Here is an 18128-nt window from a genome sequence, read left to right on the forward strand (position 1 = left end):
TAGTTTATCATGCAAATGATATGTCAACAGAATAGCTGTACTTGGCAATGCTTCCCAAAGTAAATTAAGCAGTTAAAGGTGCCACGTGTAATATTAAGGAGGTTATGTGTTACATATAATAGGCAGATGAAGCCAAGTTGTCAGGAAGCCAGGTTTCCTCAGAAATCTGAAATTCAACTCAAAGGAACCAAGGTGCGTGCATCTTCCCACTCGAGCAATGCACAGATGGTGATGTTTGGGAAAAGCAAGGTCACGTTTCTGCCAAGACACCTCGAGGTGACACGCTCCCAGCTGGGGCCCCGCTGGGGTTTTATCCTTGAGACGAATGGTCCGGTCTCAGCTCCCCGGTTGGCATTTCAAGAGCCGGTGCACACTGAGGGCTCGCATTGTGCATTTTTCACAGCTTGAGCTCCATGCATCTGGGAACTATTTGCAAGGGTAAAAATAATGCATGATCCAATCTTCTCAAGGCTTTTCGCTTCCTGGAGGGTGGAAAAACCAGGCAGGGAAGAAAAATAAAAAAGGTCTTGGATTTTGGATTATTTCAGCTCCACAAATTGCTCCCTGAGGCAAGTAAATGTTGTAAAAAACATACACAAATATTCAGATTCAAGTTTAACCAAATACCAGGACATTTGGATTTATTCAAGTGCCAGCAGCCCCCAAGTTTCCTAGTTATTTCAGGCACACTTACATCAGCAAATGTTTTCTGTTTCACAGAAACTCGAAGTCAAACCTGGGGGCTCACAGGGCCTGAAAGAGTCAAATAAGTGTTCCCTGCCTGCCCCATGCAGCAGCTCATTACGCTCCGGCCCTCACACTGCTCTCCAAAGTGAAAACGGCTCCCGTGATTCATGGAGAATCAAAGCTAAAATCCCATTTGCTTACAGACGTGATGCTTGGCTTTAGGGGGTTGTTTTAAAGGGATGCGATGGAGTGAGATGTGGGGAAAAGTGCTCCTCTGTCCCACCTTGCCTAGGATGCTAGTCCCACCCAGACCCCAGCCCAGACCCCCTCTTCTCCAGCACCTCCAGCCTCTCCCAGGTCCCCTAACCCGTTTGGCACCCAGTGTCTTCATGGGCACCTTATTTTGAAGGGAAATCTCTTATCTCACTTATGCTCCAAATTTCAAGACTACTGCGAGCCTTTAGGCTAATATTTTTCACACATCCTGAAAAGCCATCCCTCCCCCTGCGCACACGTGCGCACATTCCTCATGGCCTGCTTCCCCTCAGGGCCCCATGGGCCTGAAGAGACAATAAAATTTTGGTAAAGTAGGTGTTTCTTAGGCATTTTCTAACAGTTCACAACCCCATTTAAATCCCTCTGAGAAGTTCAGTAGGATGTAACACATAGCCCTGAAGAAAAGACGGTTTTGAGTTATTTGCTTCCAAAACATCCAGTGATGATGAGAAATCCAGCAATATCACCAAATCAATTCCTTTGCTGTTAAAAAACCACCGCCCTGCTCCTGGGCTGGGCTGTCCTGGCAAAGCCGCCCGGCCACTGATTCTTGTGCAAGCCTTTCCCTGCCATGTTGTGAAGCTCTCCAGAACGACCGTTTCTCTTCCCCACAGGTGTAATGGTGCCATCAGCCAGCTATTACCCTCTCTTTGCTAAATTAAGCAGATCACACTCCTTGATTTGCTCTCCGAAAGGTGTAATTTCCTGTTCATTCATCTTTTTCTGGCTTTTCTTTGAATCTCCTCCAATATTTCCATGCCCTTTTTGAACTGTGGATACTGTGCCAAGTACAGGAGTAACATAACTTCCCTGTGCAAAACTGGCCAGAGGATCACAAGTTGCTCATCGGTGACCTACTGCCTCCCCAGGGCTTTCCTGAGCCATCAGTTACCCAATCCTACACCTATTCTCTGCATTCCTTGGCTCCACAGCTGGGCTTCCTCCACCAGCTTTAGCCATCTAGGAGTTAGGTGATTTGAGTAAGTCACTGGTGTAAGTTGTCTCTACTGTCAGTAGAAAGAAACAGGCATAGTCCAGAGGCAATTCTTCCCACTCTAAGGGTTATCTAAGGTACAACGAATAACTCCTGCTCTGGAGGTGCCTCTACCCTTCCCAGAACTAGAAGTGAACCCCGCATACCTCATGTTTAGATGGCCTTCGTTAAGTGAGTTGAATGGTCTGACATTTGACCATACCAAAATACCATGTTTACTTGACCCAGGGCTGCCAGGCAAACCTGAGGCTCTATATCATTAACTGGGGCTCTGCGAGGGCCACTTTTCTTCACCAGTCTTCATGTCACTTTTAACATTTATCAATGAGGATTTAACAGATTCTTCTCTTTTTTTTTTTTCCCCTGGCTCATTCCTGGAGACATTAAATGGGACAGTGTCAAGACCAGCCATTTAGGGTCTCCACAAGAAACAAAGCTGTGTGATGAGAATCCCCTTTTAGGACTCCATTTGGAAACCAATTACAAACCTCATTTATTTAATGTGCACCGTGTTGATTTTGGATGGCTCCACTTTACCCATTAGGATGTCCTGTGATATGAAGCCAAATGCTTTTGAGAAGTTTGACCGGCTTAAGAATAAGTGTAGAGGGTGACAGATGGCCTCCCTTAGACTGATGGGCTTTGAGGGCAGAAAGGCTTGTCACGACCAGGGGTCTGACCTCCTGAGCGACACCGGCTATAAAATTTCATCCATTAGGCTCCTTTGAAAGCCCAACGATAAATCTTTCAGGTCCAATTCTTCCCCTATACAGCTCCCCTGGAGGCACCACAGCTGCTCAGAAAGCTCCGTAGAGTGCTGGTGGGGTCAGGGTGGGAAGGGTCCAGCTCCAGCCGTACTCAGGTCTCTCCTACCTGTGCTGGCCTCGCAGCAGACTCCCGAAAGGATTCATATTTTCCATGCTGCTAATTTTAGGCCTTTGCTTTCCAACACCCACAGACTTGGAGACACAGCCTGCTGCCTCGCAGCAGCTTAAATGCTTTCTAATGGCCTCAACCCAGAGATTTACACTGAGCCAACTCACTTTGAAACCCTTCCATAAAAACGCCTTCTGCAAACAGATTTGTTTCATTATCGTTGGGCCCGAAAGTGCCTGAAGTAACAAACAACTTCAAACTCCCTCGAATTTATTGTGGCACTAGGTTTGCACTTCATTTAAATCCTGTGTACATGTCTTATGGGGGGACAGGCAGGGGAGGGTGGATGGAGAGCCCTGGTGCAATGTATCAGTGATTATGGTGCAATAAATATTGGATGGAGGATCTATGATAACATCTATTACGGCTTTATGAAATATTGATAGCGTCTGAATACATATTGCCTCCTGAACAGCTCGTTCTGGAGATGTTTAATGAAAGACATCTGTCGTTTTATCCTTGAATCTACATGCAGGCGAAGCATAGTCTCCATCCTCACTGTAATCTTAGTAAGGGCTTCCAGAGCTGTAAGGAAATGGCTCACCTATCCAGGGGGGTGGAGAGGAGAGAGACAGAGACTCTTATGTATACGGAGTCTTCCGTTTTGGAAATGAATTAACTTTGTGCTTGTCTGAAATCAATCCCTGCACAGACAACTAGCTTTAATGGGACCAATAAAAGACAGCGCAGGCTGCCGTGGTGAAGCAGCAGGAGAGAATGGGGACTCCCAGAAAAATCAGCTCATCCTTCAGACCTTTATCCCTGCATGTGCACTTTTCACCATTTAACTCTGGGTGCAGCACTGGGGCACAACAGCCCTCCCCTGTGTGATGCAAACGCACTAATCCGTGGTACATATTCACCCCAAATGTCCAACGTGTTCCCAAATTAATGCCGGTGGTGTTATTACTCACTTTGCAAAGTCTCTCCCGGCACGCACATGCATGCGTGCACACAAGCAACCCATACACCTGATTATTTTTATCTTTACAGAACTCACTTTCTTTTTAACACCTCTGCCTGCACAAAGCCCAGCCTCCAGCTCCTCCCAGCACAGGGAAACCAAAGCACACCATCTCCGCGCACCTTCCACTCGCTGAGCCCTAACTCCCTCTTTTCTCATGTACAAAACTCAAATGCCCCATTGCACGCGGCTGTGTGGTGATGCAGGTCAATGATCTACAGCAGCGACAGCCCCCAAAGACCTCTCTAATGTACGGGGGCTTGGATGCAGCCCCCACACTGCTCTGCTGCCACTTGCACCCTGTGCCACCATGTCCATTCTCCTCTTGGCCCATCCCTCAAACTGGACATTTTGGGGGGAGGGAGGTGGAAAGAAAAAAGTTGGTTTCCTTCCACAACGCCCTTCTTACTCTCTTGGGGAAAGAAATGCTGTCCTACAATGTCTTCACAAAAGACAGGCAAGCCTTGCATGAAGGTATGTCCTGAAATACTGTCCCAGGGACCGAATTTGCTTCCCAGGGACAGGGAAATTTCGATGCACAGCGGCGAATCTCTTTGTTCACCTCCTGCGTTGTGTCTAGATCAAACCCAGGGACACTCCCCTGGCAAAGGACATACTCCCTGTTGATCCTGCGAGCAGAAGGTGACCCTCTGCTGTGAAGACAGAGTGGGGCAGCACCCAGAAGAGAACCGGTTTGGCACCCGCTGCTCTTGGCCTGGTCAAGGTTCCCGCAAAGAGCAGCGCACCAAACCTGCGTCAAGCCGACCGAACTGTACCTGTTATTCCTCGTTTTCTGCTGCGGTGTCAAAGCTGAATCAAGAGGAATGGGAGGAAAGTGTGCTGCCTTCAGAAGCCAGATATAATTGAAGAGCAGTGACCTTTCCTCACCTGCAGAGAGAAAATGTACCATGAAAGTGTAGTACAAGGCAGCGTTGGCTCAGTTGCTGTGCTTTGTCCCCATTCAGTCCTCAGTGAGGGCAGCCTTCACTTTATGGGTCCAGCTGCTTGTTTTGCAGATGGGAACACACGTTTCTGCCATTCCTAGCCCAAGCCATGGCCCCAGGTAATGGGACAGACCTCCCAAGCTTGACCCCAGCAGCTCCTACCCAACCCTAAGGCCAACCCATTGACTAAAGTAACATAGAGAAAGCTTCTTGGAAACCAGGCACCATGTGTTTTTCTTTCCAGGTTGGTGCTGCTAAATAGAACCGAGCCAATGGGACCATCAACGACAGCCTTTCCCCTTGCCTCGGCAGAGCCTGCAAAGCTGATTTCAGCCCATTTAACTCCAGGTTGTGACTGTAAAACTGGTCCATGGACCAGCCTGTCAGCATCCTCCTGCCCTGGCCTTGCTCACACACACTCGTCCAGAATTAATCCTTTCACCTTTGGGCTTAACTAGAAAGGACAAACTGCCAGCCCAGGGACTGCCAATCTGAGCCTCCTCAATTACCTCCCCAAGGACAAGAACCCTAATGAAACCTTATTTCCCAATGTTTATTTCCCACCAATACAAGATCCTTCCACTGAACCATGGCAACATCAAAGGAGAAATCAGAAATGAATGTGGTATCTCAGACACGTTTTCTGCAGCATCTCGTAAGATCAATAGCCGCTTACAAGCAATGCTTCCCTGGGAACCTTTTCCCCCACTGTGAACTGACTTATCCATCCAGCAAGAGCCAGAGTCACTGAGGAGCAATACAACACCTTTCCCATAATTTGTTACCACGTAGGAGAGTCTACTGTATTTACAAAAACAACATGCAGCACTCCCCTGCTCGCTGAATTAATGATGGGTGCGGCTGTGTTTCTCTGTACGTACTCAGCAGGAGGAAACCCCGCGCCAGAGCCACCCCTGCTCTTCGTGCAGGGAGGCATCGCCTCCACGGCCAGGGCACGAGGGAAAATGCTGTAAAAGCATTGTCAGAGACGTTTCTTGGTCCTGTCCCTTCACACTCATTCAATTTTCCTCTACACAGGCTGTGAGGCAGGAGCAACATCTCACTTCATGCTTGTGCAGACACTGGCCCTGAGAAGATCTTAAGAAAGGCATAAGAGTACCAATATAATGCAGGTGATAGACGATAACCTGCTTTTTTTGGCTTTTTTCCTAGTTTCATTTCATAGTCTAAAACGTGTGTTTTTCTTTAGTGAAAACTCAGCTTAGCATTATAAGCTCAGCTTCTTAAGAAATGGCTCGATTTTAGCACTATTATTTTATGAAAATGAGAGTAAGATCTTGCCTCTTCCAGTAAATTATGCCACTTTCTAGTTGAGGTTTCAAACGAGTTCCGTGAGCATCCTGAAAGCCCTTGTGTGGACATTTTTTACTATGGTACCTTAAATGGGGTATTAAAAAGCATTTTTAGCTAAATCAATGCAGGTTTAAATAGTAGCATAAGAAAAAATAAACACATGCTCCTCCTGACCATTTATAGGCTCCCTAGATTACTTTCCCAGCCCCAGTTTGAGAGCAAAGTGCTCCAGGATCTCAGCTCACCCATCTCCAAGCAAGATCAGATGCGTGCAGGTAACTGCAGGTTCAGCACTGACGTGCATGGGGTTGGTACTGCCCTTTCCCCTTCTCAAAGAGACCAGTCCGTAGGCTCAGCTCATCTCTGCCCAGCCCCTGATTAAGGTTTTCTGTTCGAGCACGCACACCTCAGAGACAGCAGCCAAAACGTACCATTCCTCCTTTCCCATGGCACCCTCCTTCACCTTCCATCTTCCACGACAGCGCAATTCTTCTACCTCCCTCCGTCAACCCCTTTGCAATGGCATTTCCCTTCCTGCTGCCAAATGGATGCTTAGGAGCATGGAGACAGTAAAGCATTGCTCTAATGTCCCTTGCTGATGCATAGTCTCCTCCCATTATTGGTATAGCAGCATCAGGTTATATGCTGTTAATAGCCTTTCCACTTGTTTATAGCTTCTCTGGCATCATTCCTGGATTTAGTACTGCTGTTTTACTTCCCCTCGCTGCTTCAGGGACGACCTCCCCTCAAGCAGCGGGACTCACGTGTCGTGTGTGCGATGTGCAATTCAACATGCGGGAGCTGGCAGGGGGGCATTACCAGCAACCAGCGCATCAAAAACACATTACAACAAAGCCGGTGAACCTCGTCTTGGATGGGGTGGCAGTTTGGGGGGAAGGGGATTTTTTTTCTTTTTTTTTTTTCCTTTTTTTTTTTGTGAAGCGAGTGAATAATTCATAGGCAAACCATTGACATGATAAATTCCTCCATTTCTCCTCTTTTGTGAATTGACAGTGAACAACTTTCCAATTCCTCCCCTCTGCATTTTCATTATCCAGAATTATTCACTAAACAATCGCTTGGAATAATTCTGGGGAACAAATTCTCTGCTGGGGACATCGGTGCTGACGTCAGTGGAATTAGCACCAGCAGGAGCTTTGGTTCAGAGGCAATGGGCCATCCACAAACCCTCTAGCAGGAGGATTTGGCCTCTGCATTTTGAGCCATGCTGATTAGCTGTGGCGGAGCAGGGAGACTGGACGGTCCCATTTTCTCTTCCCTTAGATAAGCAGAGTTCTGCAAATCAGGTTTTCCATCGTGAATAGTTATGTTTACAAATTAACAGGGGTTGAAATCGCTGAGCTGCAACGATATATCGCATTGGCGCTTCCAGCGGCATTTCTGCCAGCGTGTTTCGTCTCCAGCCCTGCAGGACAAACGGGAACAAAGTGGGATTTCTACATTTCCATTTCAACGGCTGCAAATGAGCCCTGCCCTTCCCAGAACACTCCGCACAGTGCCATACAGGGCTCTCTGAACCCACCGCCAGGCTCACCCGTACAGCCTGCTGCCTTTGATATTCATGGGAAGCGAAAGAAAACAACTGAAGGTTTGCTTTTTAATTTCATGGGAAATTTTGAAAGTGGCTTTTGCTCGGTTCTGCACTTCATTTATTCATTTACAGACTGACCCAAACCCCATAAGAACAACTGAATGTCTTCAGTATACCGCAGCTCTGACTCAGAAAGTCCTTGATATTTATCTGCCTGCAGTTTCCAATAAGTTAAAGCCAGCTGACCTAAAATACCAAATTCCGAGGGAGCTCTCTGGCTGATGACTCCCGGTATCTGACAGCAATTGTCTGGGGTGTATTTTCTGTATTTATTTATTGTAAATGAGACACCTGACACCATGAGATCATAAGCAATTTCCAGCTCTCTCCAAATCACCGGTAGGGTTCCAGTTCCGAGCCTCGCAACACCATCAATTCTGCTGCAAAACTTTCTGTGCTGATTGTCAGTAATTTGCAACACATAACTTGGAGGGAGAGAATTGCTTGCAGTTCTCCCCTTCATCTCCTCATGAAAATCAGCCCACGTTGGGCAGGCCAACCAGACTGTTACGACCATTAAAAAAACCTACAAATCTGGAGAGCTGATTCTCTGTTCTTTGAAATGTTTTAGGTCAGTGGCAAAATGTAAATATTTTATCCCTATTTCCAGTTCTGCCTTGGTGAGGATATTAACTTCTTTGGTCATTTCTGTGATTCAGCATCTGCTTTCCCCACATCACGTCCCACAGCATTTGGAGGTAGGTTAATTCCCGTCACCATCCTGTGTTTACACAGTTGACAAAATAATTTCCCACAAGTGACAACAGTTGGTAAACGCAAACCCGATTTCTGCAAAATATTGGGATCTTTCCTTGCTGCCAGTTAAAAGTTCTCCCACCGCAGAGAGGCGAATTTCACACCGAGGAAACACAATTGCAGACCAGCAAGCTTTATTTCTGTGGTGCCTCGGATAATTGCCCAAGCAGGCTGGGAAGAGCTTCGTGTACAGCTGAAATCTTCAGGCACTTTCCTCTTTAAACCCCTCCTTTGGCGCATCGCTTCCACCCGCTCCAGCACCTTACAGCAGGACTGCACGAACGCTGTTAGCGATTAGTAACCTGTTCCCCGCAGATGCGAGGGTTGCTCGTGCACTCCCGTACCAAGAGCGAGCACCCCACAAGGGACGCCGTGCCTTCGGCTCCGGCAGCGGTGCTGCGGAGGCAGGCAGACCCCGCAGCCGACACACAAACCTGCTCATCCCGTAGTTTAGCAAAGGATCAGGGCACATCCATGGGTTTATAGTTTCAGCCTCAATCTCTTCAAGAGGTGCATCTCTGTGCCTCAGAATGACTCATTTCTGGTACGGGCAGCTTTTTCTGCCTACCACCCTCCCATCCTGGTGTCTTGGAAGATGCCACCTCAAGTTCAAGTTACCCAGCCATGCCATTGACCATCAAACATTATCTACTCCTTTATGCTTAAGCCAAACAAATACAAACCTCAAGGACAGAAAGAGAGAAAGAAATAAAACCCAGGCCACCATATTTAGTCCCAGACAGCACAGCCATGCTCTTCTCCCATCAGTATGGGCTACCCCAGGTGCTGGGAGTGCAGCAGAGTTGGGGCATCATCCGGGATCAAACTGCTACCAGGAAAAAGGCAGTTGGCTGATGCAAAGGTGATTATCCCTTAGCTGAGTTTTTTGTTTGGTTGGTTTTGTGGGGGTTTGTGGTGTTGGGGTTTGATTTCCAATAAAAATAATGGGTAGGACCTGATGCCTGAGTTTCCTCATTTGGGGCAGGTGATCTGATGGCTGAGGTGAGGGTGAGAAGCTTAGGGACTGATGGGAAACCGTAGGCACAAAGAGGTAGCCCAGATTTTTTGATATCTAACCCCTGCTAACAGTGAGGATGTGTAAAGCCCTTTCAAACCAGGAGGACCCACATTGTGCTGCTCTGTACCATCACCAGGGCTAGAATCAGAAAGAGAAGCCACCACGATTGCTGGCAGAGTGCTAGGGGCTTGTTAGAGACACAGGGCTCCTTAACCTGGCCACTGCACCACACCAACATGGCCACACTGCTGCCGAAAGCTAGTATCTCAGCCCAAGGTTGCAGTGCACAGTGCAAACAGACCCTGGATGGAGGCTCATGGTGACACCAGGAGCCAAACCCGGAGCAGCCCCCAGGCACGCAGCTCCCCGCTCGTTCCCTGACCTCCGCACACCCAGCGCCGGCACCGTCTGCAGGCGACAGCCCCACAGGTCTGACGTGTGCTGTGATACAGCCCGTCTGCTATGGGGAAGCAGGAAAAACACATCTCTCACCCTCTTTGGTGGGTCCCAGAGGACGAACCTTCCTAGCTCGGGGCAGGAGATAATTTGCGTGCCTCCTGGCCTCGCTCGATGTGTTTGCAAATCCTCCTGGTGTCAGCTGTCTCTAGGCATCCTGCAGCAGAGAGAGAGGGTTTCCATCAATATTCAAGACACACAGACGCAGGGAGAGAGAAGACAGGTAGGGAGAGCCTCTCTGCCACAGCCGGGTGAATGAATCTTGCTCGGAGGCAGAGCAGGAGGGTGGTTGTTGCAGGGTCTGTGTTCTGCCACAGGCACCAGCCAAGCTCTGGTCTTACAAAGTCCTTTTGTCTGTGTCCACGGCCACCCTGCACTGGCATTATGTCCCAACCCAGGCCTGCGGATCGTGACAGGGAACCCTGGAGCCGTTCCAGGGCTTTGCAAGCTACAAAGAAGCCCTGGTTCTTTTAATTAGCTGGAGAATGTAAATGAGCACGGCGTGTGCCCAGGCCCCTCCTGCAGAGCCCAGGAGAAAGTGTCACACGCTTCTGGGATCGCTGTCAGCAGATGAAAAAGCCATTTGGCCCCCAGGCCGCTGGCAGCGGGCTCGCAGGCAGGCTCCGAGGGGCCGCATGAGCAGCAAGCACCCGCTGCAAGCAAGACCAGCCAGCTCCCGCACCAGTTCCCTGGCGTTAAAACCCCTGGGAGCTGCACGCACCCGAGATCAGGGACCACCCACCCTTGCCTGCAGGGTCCACAGAGGAATTGTCCCCCAGGATCAAGACCAGTGTTCTGGAACCACCAAAACCTTCTCCCCATCCATCCCCACACATTACTTGCATTCATCCCACCACACAGCCCCAAACACCCATCCATCCCTTCCCCCTACTTGTTCTTCTACCCATTTCTTTAGCCTTTTCAGTCTGTCTCTGCATATTTAAGGTTAGAAAGTCAGTGTTTGCCTTCTCTCATCCACTCTGCAGGAGTCCCTCCATCTATGAGGGAATAGAGGAGGATGCAGCCAAGCATCCTGCGAGAACAGGACCAAACAAACTCACCCGCCCTGTGCCTGGGAAGCCCCCACCAGCTCCCACTATGCAGCAGAGAACAGTGGGGGCAGAAAGAGCTTTATTAAGGGGGACCCAGGCTGGGACCCAGGGCAGGCAGATGCCCATAAGGGCCTTTTCAGAAACATCTGAAGGCCCTGATTAGTCCATACCAGGTTCTCCTGCTGCTCAGAGAACTGTAGGTTTATGCATTGTTGGCTTTCAGCTTCAGTTTAATCCTCTGCTTTTGTTGGTGTTACAGAATTAAAAGCGACTGGTGCTGCAGAAGAGCAAAGAGTGCACCAGAAAGGAGCCAGTGACCCATCGAGCACATGAGACTAATGAATATAGACCCTAATTATTATTGACCCAAGACAAAATCCCTATCCTCCTTTTACTGGGTGCAGTCCATACTACTCCAAAAGGCCAGGCTGAGCCATAATTTACATTTTATCTACCCAGCAAATACCAGCCAGGCACCAATGCTGGGCACCCCTGAGGCACGGGGCAGAATAGCTCAGGCTGGGCATTTGCCTGAGCCCTGGGCTGATGTAGCACTGCTGGCACAGGCAGTGCCCACGTAACACGATCAGTCATTGCAGCACCTTTTGATTCAAGCTCTACAGGGTAGCATCCTTCTAAGAGGCCAAAACAGCAAGGGAGATCAGACAGGACCTGGGCTATAACCTCCCCAGCCCCAACTCCCCCCCCCAACCTCTGAAACATAGACTATGAGTCAACCTTTGTTGCTTCCCCCTCTCCACCTGACACACTTGCTCCTCTCCGCTCCAATTAAAAGGATGAAAAGTACATGCTCAAAGCAGGGAGATGGATCCTGTGGTGCAATGGGACCAAGGCGCCACGTCCCTCAAGGGCATGGTCCTCCTGGGAGCCTTCTGGCGGAACGGGGAGAGAAGAGCCTTCAGCGAGGCGAAGCCACGGAGCGCTCTGGGCAGCCACGCAGCTGGCTCTCCAGTTGGCATCACTGACGCTGTGGTGCCCTGGAGCACCCGTATCTCTGCAGGGGAGGCTTTCATTGCAGCCCTCCAGCATGAGGAAATGGAGATACTCAACTCGCTGATACCGCTCTGCAAACCAGAGGGGAAGGATGGAAAGGGGAACAGTTTGTCCCTGCCTGGTGCTTCGTGGAGGCTTTGCCCTTCACTAGTGACAGCTGATTAATTCCCAACCAAGCTTGGGCAAAACTGGTGCCCCCATCTGGTGCACAGCAGGGAAACCACCACAAAGTTTAGCCCCTGCCTACAAGTGACCCCCTGTGGAGGCAAGAGCCACCAGGCAGCATGGGAGTCCCCAGGACGCAGAGGTCGTGAATCATACTGTCCATGGGTTCCTGAGGTATGATCCATGCCATAAGGGCTGTAAATCTGTGAACTTTCATTGCCAGGAAGCTCTCTCCAGGTGGGCTGGCCGTTTCCCTTGGGTAAGAGGAGAAGGGATTGCCCGTGCCCAGAGCCAGCGGTGCCATCCCCACTGTGCGCAGGAGGAGGGATGGCAGCAGATCTAGATAGTTTTAGGCAGCTGGAGAAGGACCCGAGCTTGCTGGGGCCACAGTGCAGTGAAAAGACAGTGGCCAGATGGGCTCCCAGCCCCATGGCCCGAGGCTCCAGGTGGGCCCTCACCAGCTCCGGCACCTACAGCAGAGCTTTTCCCCTGGCTGCTCAGGTGGGAGGACACCAAGGAGGAGGGGGCAGGAGATAGGTGTCGGCATGCCCGGCACAGCCCCTGCCTCCAGGCACCTATGCAAGGCCACAGGGTGCCCCCTCCTTCCTCTCCCTTCCTGGCAGCACAAGGCACGAACCTGCCCTCCTGGATGCTGCTTTTTCTGCTGGCGGTTTGTGAGTCACGTCATTGATGTCACCTCTCTGCGTCACCGGAGCTCGGAGATGGATTTAATAAGCCTTTGTTTTCTTCAGCTAAGAAAAACCTCAAAGAAGCTTAGTCTCAAGGATCCCAAAGAGCCAGCAGGTCTCTCTGCTACTGCCACTCTCCCCACAGGAGGACAGATATAACTGCAAGAGGGTCCGGCAGGCTGGCTGACAGCGAAAGCAGAGAGTCAGAGATCTGGGGGACAACATGCCAAAGCCACACAGAGGTGCCTGTGGCCTCACTGGAGCCTGCTACATGCCACCCTCCTCACAGGACACGGCAGGTGACATCCTGCTATGCCTTGCACTGCCCTGAGTGAAGCCACGTGCTGGGACGAGGGAGAACGGGCAAAGTGGTGGTGGCTCCACACCTGTAGTCAGGGGACCCGGCAGCATCTCTGAGGGCTTCTAGACAAGAAGCTGAGATGTTGGCCGTCGCTCCCGCTTGGCATCCGTACATGCACGCTGGCACTTACCCGCTGGCACCATGCTCTTGTCCTGCAGTCTGGGGCCACCAAACCAAGAGACAAGGCCACGCTAGCATCTTTCTTGGGCTGCCCGGGAGCTTTTGTAATTCAGGTCACACCCAGGGAGTGAATCCTGATTTACACCAGTATAGAGGGAAATTTAAGCCTCTAGTGTTTTAAATCCAGAGGCACAAATCCTTGCAAAGCAGAAGGGAACAAAATTCATTTATGAAAATCAAGGGAAATGAGCATTTTTCTCTCTTTTATGAAGGTCACTAAAAAGGGGAGCATCACGTGAGGTCCCTGGGAAACCTGTAATGTAAATAGCCAGTGGACAGAGGGCATCTTCTATTAATGAAGGTGTCTTGCCAAAATACATAGGCATCATATAAATTATTAGAAAACAAAATTCCAGTTAATTTGCTGCCTGGTCAGCCACAGCCCTCCTACCATGCTCGTAAGCCCAGCCAAAAACATCAAGAAAGAATTATATTGGTACTAGGCCAGCTGGTCGGCTTGATTCAGAAATCAGCACCATCTCCAGGACGAGGTGGGGTGAACACTGCAGCCCCGCGGCCGGGTCATGCACCACTGCTCTCCCGTTGCAGGAGGGGGGGTCCGTGGCTGCCATGCAGGTCCTCGAGAGCCAAAAGTGAAGATTCTCCACTAGTTTGAGGGCAAGAAGCCAAATAATTTTTTTTCAGAGCCTTGCTTGGTAAGGCTCACTTTCCCAGGGGCTCTAGAGAGCGGCTGATGTGCAAAGGCTCTAGCTGGTGGGAGTCTGTCACCTCTTGGCATGTGTTAGGGCTGAAACAGGCTACAGTCATAGTGCTGCAGACCAGAAAAAGGCCAGAAAAATCCGAGGCAATTCAATTTTCCTCTATCTCCCTACCATAACCTCCAGCTCCAGGCTCAAGTGCACCCATTTCATCTCAACCAGTGTCCTGCCCTCAGGTCGGGCCAACAGCAAATGCCTTGGGAAGGACTCAAGAAGGGGATGACAACACGGGCACTTTCCAGAAAGCCTCTTCCAGCCCACACCCATTTGCAGCTCTGCAGTGAGCAGCCCTGGATGGCTCCTTCTGCCCCGTTACTCTCGGACTCTTCTTACCTTGCCCACAGCTCTCCGCTCTCTCCTTCTGAGATTGCAGACAGGGACAGGGGGTGTCTCTGTTGATTGGGACCCAGAGGGGGTTCCCAGAGGACACGGAGATGACAACCACCCCCTTGCTCTAGTGATGCCTTGATCCCATGGGTAGGAAGAGACCCAAAAGGGGGAGGGCCAGCGGCGTCTTTCCCTTTTTTTTTGAAGGCTGCAATGATTGAAAACAAATACAAGGTGCAGGATCAGGTCTTGCACCTACAACCTGGAGTGGGTTTCAAGTACAAATCCTGTCATAACTCATTCCCATTGCCCTTTTCCCTTTGCTGCTCTGAACTATTGGTGCTTCATAGTACCAAATATTCAGCATGCTCCATGTAATTTTAAAACCATTATGTAAGCTGCTCTCTCCCCCCATCTCTCGATGTCTCCAATTGGTGTGTCAGAATGTAATTAGCTTTTGATGGGATGTTAAGATTTCTTGAGCTCCTGTGGAGAGGCAGCATGGGGAGAGGCGAGGCAGCGGATTGTGATTGTCACTCCCCATGGTAAGTGCTCAAAGACCCTGGAAGACTCATTTACAAAAATATAAAATAAAATAAATAAAAAAAAAAATCCGAAAGCAACAGACCCAGTAGGCTCTAGTTTAATTGACTGAAATCACTGAGATTTTTTTACCTCTGTGCTTTCTCCTGCTTGGAGAAAAATGGAAATTAACTGTCTCGTGACCGACAGGAGAGTGCCATGCTGCAGCCATGGTCAGGGCTCTATTGCAAACCCGGCTCCTCCAGAGGCTGAGAAAGTCCTGTCCGAGCTGTTCATTCCTGCGTTTCTGACCGAGGCTACGCTGTAAGCTTTGCTGCTGCAACCAGTCTCATCGGTACTCCTCCACCCGCACCGGGACTAAGTCCTCCAGCAGTTCTTCAGAAAGCCGCTGACCCCCAGCCATGCCGCCAGCACCCTCGCCGGGGCAGGACACCTCACCCACGCAGCAGAAAGGGCAGGGAGAGGTGCTGGTTTCCTGCAACTGCTTTCGCCACAGACCACCTGATCGCAGCGAAGTGCAATCCACAGTCTACCTCCAAACGAGACGACTCTTGAAATCCAGATGTGCAATATAAGGGTAGTTTGGTGTCTCTAAACAGCGTGGCAACCTCAGCTGCCATCCGTGCTGGGGCTGAGCTCCTTCAGTGCTTAGCAAATGACAGCTCTCCACCACAGTGAGGCAGGACAGCAGTTACTGCATCCCACAGATGGGAGACAGGCACACCGGGGCATGGGGTGCCAGGTTTTCACCAGGAAGCAGCATTTACCAGCAAGGCCAGATGCTTCAGCATCTAGTTTGTCACCCCCTGAGTCCTTCTGCAGCTCTGGCTGCGGGATCCCATTGGAAGAAAGAGGACGCGGGGGTTCTGCAAAAGGATGCTCGTCCTTATTGATGTAAACCACGTGGGAGATGGGTGTTTCAGGGCTTACAGCCCCAGCCTTAGATGCTGCAGAAATCTGTCCTGGACCTTTTACAAAAACAAATGCATGCTGGGGTCACTTTTCCAACCTCACAGACAGAATATGATGGAGAGCTGCAGGACCTGTGCCCTAACGATCTGTGCAGGAAATACCACATTTTCAGAGCCTTCTCCACACTCTTCCCCACTAGCTGAACCCTGTGGCAGTGTAAAATGAGGCTGACAATTCCTCCAGAACAAGTTTTCTGCGATCTGGCCTGGCCTGAATTTTCACAAGATCATCTGCCCCAGCCAACGACTGCACATCGAGCATTTACATACCTACAGATGGTGCTTATATCACCGAGCAGTATGCTTGCCTACACATCAGCCCTGGCCCAAAGCCCACTAGAGTCATCGGATGCTTTTCATTAACTTCAACGGGTTCTGGATGAGGTTGGCTCAGTCTCATTCAAATGAAACCTACAGGATGCTCAAGCACACGTGCTTTCAGATCAGCCACACAACCACTTTCCTAAACACAAACCTGCCACACACTCCCTGCAAATGCACGTGGCCTGATATTAATACACCTCTGGCTCCGAATTAGTTGATGATGTGAAACACAGACACATCCAATACAATAATGAGCCATTCCCATCAAATGCCAATTCAACCGGATAATGGGCCATATTGATTGCTTCAAGGCCCAGACCAATTTCACTTGTCCTTTTAATGATTATTATGACATTATCTATATTATTTCTACTCAGCAAAACTAATTCCTCTCTCCCCACCCCTGTCCCTCTGGATGTCAGTCCATTCAAGTCTCCATTCCTGCTGAGACAGAAGCTAAGGAGACCTCTGCAAGGACTAGACTTAATTCACTTCTAAAGTGTTGTCAGGCAATTGGATTTTTTTTCCTCTAATACTGCCACTGGCATTAATGGAAAGAAAACAATAAATGTATCTGGTCACCTAAGTAGTCAGCCTCCCCTTTCATAGCTCTGCTGACATTTCTGTCTCCAGCCCGGACAGTAATGCATTCCATTTTAATTTTAGCAAATGCTTTCTTTATGATCAAAGACATTTTTCATTTGTACTTGTTTGCATCTCCCTTAAAATTCAATATTTCATTTGGCGATGCAGGGTTATTGCCTGCTCCTCAAAATAAAGCATATGTGGCACAAGGATATTTCAAATTATTTTTTCCGGTTCCCTCCACTCAAGTGCATCAATTGCCTTTCCAGCCACTCCTGGGAGCAGCCGAGAGGAGTCAGTCCCTGTCCCTGTACCCTGCACAGTGCATCTGGCCAGCAGGGCCGCAGACGAGACGTGGGACTTCTTGGGGCTGCCCTGTACAGGATCACCCAAGGAAAAAGCAAAAAGAGGCGTTTGAACAAGCTTTTGGTATCCTGGGCCAAACACACCTGTGGCTGCATTTACTGCTGCGAGCAGAAGCTGGATGTCCCCGCAGTTTCATCCGTACAAGACCCCTGTAGATGCCGGGCGTGCCGATGAAGGCAGTGGCTGCTTCGGGATGGCTCTGTCCCAACACACTCACCTCTCCCATATGCCAAACTGCCCGAAAGCCACAGACGCCAGAGGCTGGGCGAGCTCAGGGCTCCTGCTGGCTTTAGACATCTGTAATTTTCAGGTGCTCTGAATAGAAAATAATAAAGCTGATAAGGTTCTTTTGCAGCAATCTGCCTCTCCCTTCCCTGCCAGGTTACCCCAAAGAGGTTTGGGCAGGAGCAGGTGGAGCTCCCATGGCATGTGCATTGAGGGGATGCAACTGGGGGACTTCAGTCCCCAGCTTTGGGGTCCAGGTCTGTGGCAGACCCCAAAAAGGCATTGGACAACATCTAAGCTTTGACCCCAGAGCTGTTGACCGTCAGAACCAGCTGCCTCAGAAATATATGGTACCTTGACACTCACCCACTCAAAAGAAGCACCCGCCAGTCTTACAACCTACGTGGAGAAAACGGGCAGGCGGTTTGCAAGATGCAGCATCGCCTCTGGCCTGGGCAGCGTACGCCAAAGCGACACTGGCTCCTCTCTCTGCTGTGCCTTTCCCAGGTGTCCGCTCCTACCCCCGTGCAATAGCATTTGCCATTGATCCCCCTCGCCACGGCAAAACCCAGTTCCTTTAAAGGCTGCCTTTGGGACCCAGATGTCTCAGAGGATAATTACCAGATGCTTTTACCCGAATATCCCTCTGA

This window comes from Phalacrocorax aristotelis, chromosome 20, assembly GCF_949628215.1.
Source record: "Phalacrocorax aristotelis chromosome 20, bGulAri2.1, whole genome shotgun sequence".
Lineage (NCBI taxonomy): Eukaryota > Metazoa > Chordata > Aves > Suliformes > Phalacrocoracidae > Phalacrocorax > Phalacrocorax aristotelis.